Consider the following 8,820-nt stretch of genomic DNA (forward strand, 5'->3'; position numbering starts at 1 on the left):
GGAATCAATTATCTCCAACTGCCTCACATTTCCTACACCTGAAGGCTGAACAGTCACAACACTGCATGCAAATCTGTGGTGAATTTTACTGTTTATTACCTTGTATGCCTTTATGCTGTTTAAAAACAAGATCAGTTCAGTTAGATTCACAATTTGACCATTTTAATTAAATAAATGCATTCATGTTTTAGACAGAATTTCTTTGGAAGCTGTAAATCCTTGGTGTAATCATATTGCCCATAAAAATTTTGACCGCCAACCAAATACTGGTTAGACTAGACTAATAAATCTTCATTGAACAGAGGACCTGGCCCCATTCACCGAGCTGATTTGAATTTGGCCCCGCACAAGAAGTTGCCCGTGGCTGTTTACCTCCCCACCACACACACAGACACACTGATGACCCACCAGCTACTCATAGCGACTGTTTACTGGAGCCTGGCCAAACACATATGTCACATTTGTTTTCATTTGCAGTGACACAGACAGTCTAGGCAGTCTCTCTCCCTGACTTTTTTAATCCATCAAACCTATTATAGAGCGATTTAAGCCACCGTATGAGTTTGACCTATTGATTATGACCTTTCATAACAGGAAAATGGCACATTTCTCATTCATCTTGGTATTGCTGTTTCACTGTTAATAATAGCTTTCACCATGGATATATCTATTGTGTTACACTGTGATTTACTGAACTTTCACTGCTTTTAGACTGTGCATGAAGTTGCGTTGTTTAAAGAGGAACAAAAGCAGAAAAAGTAACTAGTGAAAACTTTTTTTTATTGTAACCTCATGCCTATAGCCTACTTGCTGCTAACTTGTGTTGTTTGCACTATCCTGAAAGCCAGGTCTCACCGACTGAAGATTTTCTAAACATTTTTTACATAAGATCAGCAGCTTGATTTTGAGGTCAGAACGTTCCTTTGCCCCTTGCATTTTATGTTTGCCAGAACAGACCAAAGTGTTGTGATGTATTCATCTGGCTATATTCACAACTATGATGCACCATTCAAATTCTGTCTGTGTTCCACAGAAAAGCCCTGGAGAGATCGCAGCTTTGCCGTTTGAAATGGAAATCGGGCCTTTTAAAAATGCACAGCAGATGTGGAGACGGACACCGGTCAGGTCAGCTCATCTGATGAAGGAACAGTGGATATATTTTGGGAATGTCAGGTTTACATGTATGGAGAAGCGGTCAGAAACGAGAATGTTGACCTTTAATAAGCCTGGAGTCATTCTGGACACAAATATTTGCTGCCTCTCGTGTTGACATTCATATTGAATGTGTGTGTTTTGCTATTCAAATGAAAAGCTTTGACACCTCTACAAATTAATGCAAGGCAATGCATGGACAGATGGATCAAATCTGAAACCGAGGCCATGTGGTACTGTAGCTCCAGATGTAGTTCAGAACAAGGCCAGAGAGAGAGACAACCAGCTCCCTCTGAAGTTTTTTATTCAATCACATCATAAATATGTGCATTTTAAAAAGTGTAAATCAGGTTAGTGCTAGGAGAGAATTGTCAGTCCATTCCCTGTATAGAAAACAAGCAATTTATGTGAAGATGCATTCAATAGCTGCAGTACATATATAGATGTGCCTGAAAATGCACAAAACCAGAATCTGCTCAAACAGTGCAGTTACAGGACATAGTACAACCAATTACACAGAGAGGCAAAGCAAAACTGTCTGTGAGCAATTTTGTTAGTTGTAGGAGTTGTAGTTTCTTCTGGCAACTGGCAGAAACAATTCCCCACTTTTCAATTTTAAGAAGAGTTTCTTAGTTGGAGTTTTCTGGAAGAGGTGCATCACTGTTTGTGAGTGGCATTCTAATACACAACACCCTGAACCAAAAATATTGCATCACCTCACTTTCTCTCACTGGTTTAACATCAAGTTTTTTTTTGGATGGCATGGTATGAACGAGTGTCTGGCTTAAAAATCTTTTTTTTTTCTTATACTCACTAAGAATATGTTTATTTGATAAGTAAAAACAGTTATATTCTGAAATATTACTGCAATTTGAAATAGCCTAACTGTTTTCTATTTTAATAAGTTTTATGATGTAATTTGTAAATGCTTTCCTGTAGCTCAAATAGAGCATGGTGCTAGCAACGCCAAGATCATGGGTTCGATTCCCGCTTAATATTTTTGTGGAAACTCTACAATTTTATCAATATTCAATATTTAATGAATAAAAATATTAAAAACAGCATTTATTTAAAATAGAATTCTATTGTATTTTAAACATCCAACATTGCGTTGCATTCATACTGCACACATGCATGCTTTTTTATAGGCTATTATACACATGCATATTTTTTAATGGTAGAACCTGCTCAGACAGTATGCAATTTCAAATGCAATAGATCAGTAGAGAAGTTATGTTTTGAGATGTGCAACTGTGAAATGTTCTGCCTCTTTCTGCAAAGATCAATTTTTTGTGAAGCATACAAAGAAAGTGGGTAAATAAAGATGTTTGATATATTAAAACTGTATCATATTTTAATTATTTCATGAATAGGACACCTGAAATTTAATATAAAACAAAATAGTTGTGTCTCACTGAACAGCAAAGTATACCATCTTCATGAAGGCTTCTGTAAACATGAACAGCAAGTTGAGACAGTATGGTTACTCCTTTGTTGTTCACCAGTGACAAGGTGAGGTCTTCCTCGAGGCAGATGCCTCAGGGTGTCTGCAATGCTCCTCTGAGTTCATATTTCACTGCTAGGAAGCTTACTCACAAATAAATGTTAATTATAGCACAAAATAAATATGATTTTGGGCAAAATCAGGTCACCTCAGATTTCCCAGCAGAGATTGTGTGAGGTTAGTCTGATTTTTGTAACACAAACTCTAGGTTAAACTGCTGTGTATAGGATAATTACTGAACTACAGTACTTCACATGAATGTATTTCTAACAGTTGTTTCTACTAGGAGGATAACAATGCACTAGCACCAAAATTTTGCTTGAGCTTGAAGTGTTCTGTTAAAATGATAATTTAATTTTAGGTCAGTTCATATGAGGTGTAATGTTTATTCAGAACTAACTTGTAGTACATTTAGGTTGACCCAAGAATTGACCGTTCGCAAAGAGCTTGATTGACAGGCGATCTGTCCAATCAGAACGCAGATATTATGTGCCGCAGCTGCTATCCACCATCTTGCCTGACAGCTAAGGCCTGTCTCCATAGAAATCCACTGCATTATTTTACGTAGTCACAAGCACGAAACAGAGAAAGTATATTTTACATCAAATGATTTTGAAATGGTTCACTAATCAGATGCTAACAAAGATGATCCGGACAATGTCAGGACACCGGCACAATGTATGCATTGCTTGCAGTGCTTAAGTTAAAATACTGAGTCTGAAATAATAAAATATTATGTTAAAACGTGTGCTCTTATCATTCTGTGGACAAAACCCCGTGAACTTCGCCCCGAATGGGAGCTTTATATGCACGTGCGCTAATCTGTTGCAGATTAACGGCGGCGCTTCATGTAATCTTCCCACTCATTAAACACTGCAACACACTAAAGTGATGAAACTATGGCGCTATGTACTTAAAAAAAACAAAACAACAACAACAACAAAAGTTTACCTTTACATTTTTCGGCTCGGAAAATATGTTGTAATGCGCATGCCCAGTAGCCGCAGCTGTTTAGCCTTAACCACAAATCAGACAGGAGAGTAGGCCTACATTAATTTCAGTGGACTTAAACTTGAAAAATGGTGTGTGTTCAGCTGTTGAAATAAAACACTTTCTGATGTTTATTCATGTTCATTTCGTGCTTTAAGTAAATATGAAAAGACGATCGGTTCACGTGTTTGAACTGAGGCAATACTGTGATCTGTCACGACACATTGAAGAGCCGCAAAACGGCATTTATTGTTTTAATTGATAACACTTTAGAATACTGATCCTTTGTTAATGAATAACTATACAGGAACAAGTGACTAATGCACTATTAACATTGTAGTAACTACTATTACCTAAAAAGAAACTCTGATTATTTATTTAGTAAGTAATAGCGCTCAGTTGAAAATGGTAGTTCACTATTAGCTAATCAATAACTATTTTATATATATATATCCTGGAGAACTACTAAGAACTACTGTATACAGGTTCATAATTAATGTGAATTATGCATAGGCCTAATGTATAATTAATTCTAAAATGAAGATCATGGTAGCCCACTAGTAATGACTCAAGAATTATCAAATCCTTCTAAATGAACTACTAATTACTTGGATCAGTATTCTAAAGTAAAAAGCATCATAACTTCCTAATATTGACTGACGTCATTGTAAGCTTTTGAATATATGTAAGGTTTTGGATAGTAATGACTCACGTGTTACTACATCCTTCTGAAGAAACTACTAATTATTTGGATCAGTATTCTAAAGTGAAGATCACGGTAACCCACTAGTAATGATTTAAGTGTTACCAAATCTAGCAACCAAAACCTTACAAAAACCTCAAACGTTTACAGTGACTTAGTAATTACTAGGGAGTTATCACGATCTTCACTTTAGAATACTGATCCAAAAAATTAGTAATTCCATAAGAAGGATGTAGTACCACATGAATAATTACTATCCAATACTTTACAAAACTCTCAAAAGCGTACAATGACTTCAGTAATTACTAGAGAATTATCATGTTATTCACTTTAGAATACTGATCCAAATAATTAATAATTCCTTCTGAAGAAGTTGGTAATACTTGAGTCATTACTAGTGGGTTACCATGACCTTTACTTTATAATTAATTATTCATTATGCATTATTCATATTAATTATGAACCTGTACACATAGTTCTTAGGGAGGTATGACAAAATAATAGTTATTGATTAGTGAACTACCACATTAGACTAAGCACTATCACTTACTAATTCATTAATCAGAGTTTCTTGTTAGTTACCAGTAGTTACTAGAGTGCTACTATTGCGTTACTCATGTGTTCTTGTGTAGTTATTCATTAATGATGGAACAGTATTCTAAAGTGTTACCTTTTAATTTCTTTAAAAATGACTGAATTTAAGGGTCCTGAGACCTTGTTTCATATCAGAAGTAACCTGCTCTGTCTTCTCTGTCAGTGTGTTGTCAGTTTCCTCTTTGCTCTGCAATGTAATTTTCACTGCTTGAGAACATGAGTGTAGTGTGAGAGCGGCGTTGTTTGTCGGTCATCATGGCAACAGTAACTAAGGGTGGGCGGGTTTTGCGAACAGGCTTTCAAAGCATGGATTATACTGTATATAATAAATATATTTAACTATATTTAATATAATATATTTAAATATATTTAAAATAAAAGTTCATTTATTTAAGGAATGACTATCATTATAATGTATACCTAATTAAACAAACATACATATATTTAAATAAATACAATATTTGTGAAATGAAGGATACCTGTCACTCTAAACTAAAATGTGTTTATGGTCTGTGATTGATGACTCGGAACTGTCAAGATGTCAAAAACTTTGTTAGCTAACTTTGTAGCTACTTCCCTGCTTTGACATCCTCTAATCTATGAAACTGTCAAATAACTGGTTGTGAGTTTAACTGGCACAGTTTGACAAGATTAGACATTCAATATTCTATTTGAAAGCTTTCAGAACCATATTTTCTCCCAATTAATGTTGTGCACAGTTAAACTCTTGCATTAAGCGTGGGTCATAGCATGTTTCGGTATTGGTTTGTTTTGGTGAATTGAAGATTACAGCCCCTGCGCTTTACAGCCAAAGTGCTCAGTTACACTCTACAAACTAACAACATGATTGTGTAAAATCATGGTAAGATAATGCTGAAGCAAATGCTTTAAATACTAGTTTTGGTATTTAGTATTTTTGTTCTCCTGTACAAAATTGAAACATCCTTAAAACAAGATAAATTTATGTATAGTAGCAAGCAAAAGCGCTCGATATTAAGACTTTTTTGAGCTTTTTTTCAGGCACTGGTCAATTTTGAGATTTTGTTTCTATAACTTGTCTTCTTTCAGACTATTGGAAAGATAACATCTAAAATGCACATTTACTTGTTTGTTTTATTACTTTATCTATTTGCACCTGTAGATTTCAATTACAATACATATTTAAAAGGCCATTTTCTCAAAATGACAATGCACTAAGCCAGAAATCTCAACTTCAGCACCTACATGCACCAAACCTTCTAGTTTTATTCTTCTGAAGGTTTTACAGAGGTGTTTGTTCATGTATAATTCACCTGGTATATATTTAACGTTTTATGCCTAAAAACATGGTGAAAATGACAAATTTCTTGTGTGTTTGTACACACTTGGCGAAGAAGCTCATTGTGATTCTGTGGCTCATTCTGATTTTTTTTCTGGCAGTTGAAAGTATTTTATAATTCATGGAGTGATAAAAAGGGATATACAAAATCCCCTCTGTAAAATCTTTTAACTCTAATATGTCAATAAACTACAACTTTTGAATAATTTTGAACCTGGCATTATTCAATGTTCAGATTTCTACTCTGGAAATTGGTGCACTTTTAATTAGATTTTAATTTTAATTTTACATATTTAAACATTAAATAAAAAAAGAATGCAAAATAATACTCCTAATTAAAATAATGACTCCTAATACTGTGATTAATCAGCTGGGGAAAGTATGGTGATACCTGTTATTTAAAACTTTTACCTTGTACACCTGTAGTTGCATGACTTAAAACAAGAAAGAAAGAAAAAATGAACTCAAGATATTTTCTTTGAAAGTATCACCATTTTATTATTGTTTTAAGAATAAAACCTTTTTTATAACTATTCTCAAAAAATGACAGTGCACTGTATGATAATGATATGATGAAAAAGTCATGACAATTTATGTTTTAAAGTTACTTTAACTCATAAAAATAATTTAAGCAATTTCAACTTTTTTTTGTAAGTTATGCTAGATTCAACTTGATTTTTTAAGTCAGTTTAATGTTATTGAAATTCAAGGAGACCAATTTAATTCAGTGAACTTAACATTTTAAGTTCTAACTTACTGGCACACTGTAAAAAAAAAAAGTTGAGCCAACTTAAAAGTTTGCTCGACTTATTTTTGTGCACTGTAAAACCCGACAAGTTAGGTTAACTCAAACCATTTAAGTTTTTAAAACTAACAATTATGAGTGCTCTGAACTTATTTCAGTTGAGTTCACTAAAATAAGATATACATTTCAATTAAGTGATTAATTGAGTAATAACTGAGCATTAGTGATGAACACTTGCTGTTAACAAACATAATCACTGAAGAAAAAGAAACACAAGAACAACTAACTTTAGTCACAGCCTTAGATGAAATCAACTGAAATAAAATACATTAAATCTCTCAAGATCTGAGTAAACAACCCCACAAACAGCATCACCAGCTACACTTATTAATAACCAGACTGACTTTATTTTTTTTAAGGTTTAGATGTTGATTTATTGTTTCAATTGAAGTAACCATGTTAGAGATCAGTGTCTGCTTTAGTTGGGCTCTTGACCCTTGACTTCTGTTTTAGTTTTTTTTTTTCCTCCTCTTTTTCTCTGGTTGTTGTAATCATGTGTTCCTCAAACATATTTGTTACAACTCAAAAGCCCAGAGAAAATGATCAGTAGTTGGTTGTTATATGTTTATAATGACAATCATCTGTTAGCGAACTGATCTCATTGTGTGTCTAATCTCTGATTAAATGGATGTTGTATTGATTATAGTAAGAGTGATTCTAAGAGCCAGTGGTTCTGTGACAGTCAGTTAATAGAAAGGACTTTCTAAACAGTTTGTCCACAAAAAGTTTTAATCTATGGAAGCAGCTAGACTCACATAGACATCAAGAATCAGCTTATGAACCTCAACAATGGTGACCATTATAAAACAAGAAAAAAAAAGAAAATTCATGCTGCAATGCATGCTGGGTACTAGCATAGTACAAAACTCATCCATGGATCCCAGCATGCATTGCAGCATGATTGTTTTTTGTTTTTGTTTTTTTTATATGGTCACCATTGTGAATCACAAGTGATTACTTTTTTTTTTTTACTTGACATGATTAGTTGAAACAACTAATACTGAAAAGTCCAATCAGCTTACAGAGAGCAGTTCAGTGCCAGTCAGGATTTTACAAAGTGAGTTGAAATGACTGGTATTTGTAATTTGTTTATACTTAAAAATTTAAGGCAGCCACAAAACTTTTTAAGTTGAAATAGGTGGAAATTTTTTACAGTGTGGTGTAAACATAAAAATACTGCACCAGACATATTATGTCCAGTTAAATTTGTGTTCAATTAAATTTTATAGACAAAAAATCACTACACAATGCAATGCGTAATTCAAAATACAAGCAAAATAACTGTGTAAAACATTAATACAGTACATTGTGATGAACTTCTCTTAGAATGTAGCTAGTAATTGGTCACTTCCATCTCATTGTTACTGCTTTTCTCATTCATCCAGAGTAATCTATGTGTTCTCTGTTGGCCTGTTTTTTTTGTTGTTGTTTTTACTCCTTCTTCCTTCTCTCAGCACTTGTTCACAGCTCTCCTCTTTTAGAGCAGAATGGCACAGTCGTCTCTGATCTGAGCACTGATGGGGGAGGACGCTCACTGTATCCCGGTGCAGCGTGTCAGATGAGTTATTGATGACATCTCTCCGGTTGCGAGATGAGCGAACCTCAGAGGTCCTCTTCACTCATCCATTACTGTCAGCCCACCCCATCATCTGTCCTTTTTCTCTCCCTCTTTTCTTTTGAGTTATACCTCTTGATTGTACTTTCACCGGTCAAAGGTACAAAGGGTCCAGCCCCCTCCCTCAGCCCCTGCGCTG

The sequence above is a fragment of the Onychostoma macrolepis genome, chromosome 06 (assembly GCF_012432095.1).
Source record: "Onychostoma macrolepis isolate SWU-2019 chromosome 06, ASM1243209v1, whole genome shotgun sequence".
NCBI classification, from domain to species: domain Eukaryota; kingdom Metazoa; phylum Chordata; class Actinopteri; order Cypriniformes; family Cyprinidae; genus Onychostoma; species Onychostoma macrolepis.